This window comes from Grammomys surdaster, unplaced genomic scaffold (genome assembly GCF_004785775.1).
Source record: "Grammomys surdaster isolate TR1022 unplaced genomic scaffold, NIH_TR_1.0 125671, whole genome shotgun sequence".
NCBI classification, from domain to species: domain Eukaryota; kingdom Metazoa; phylum Chordata; class Mammalia; order Rodentia; family Muridae; genus Grammomys; species Grammomys surdaster.
The window spans coordinates 232,948-233,340 of record NW_021620508.1 but is presented as its reverse complement, the minus strand read 5'-3'; positions in this window follow the sequence as shown (position 1 = coordinate 233,340).

Sequence of the window (393 nt, the reverse complement as noted above, 5' to 3'; positions counted from 1 at the left end):
GGATGGTGAATGGATCACAGATGGATGGATGGATGGATGGATGGATGATGGATGCATCATGGATGATGGATGGACCATGGATGATGGATGGATGACAGATGAAAGGATGATAGATGAATGATGGCTGGGTTGGTGGATGCCATAGGCTGGGACTGTCCAAAGACCCTTGACTGCTCAGAAGACGCTCATGAGCTGAGTGTAAATACAAGCTAAAGGAGAAGTGGTGAGGGCAGATAAAACCATCTGCCAGGACAGGAAGAAGGAGAGGGGGTGCTCTTCATTCTCTGCCCTCCCTTCCTTCCTTCTCCCTCCCTTATCTTTGTCCTTTCCTTTCTCTTCCCCTTCCCTTTTCTGAGACAGGGTCTTATCACGTATCCCAGGCTGGGGTCAAAC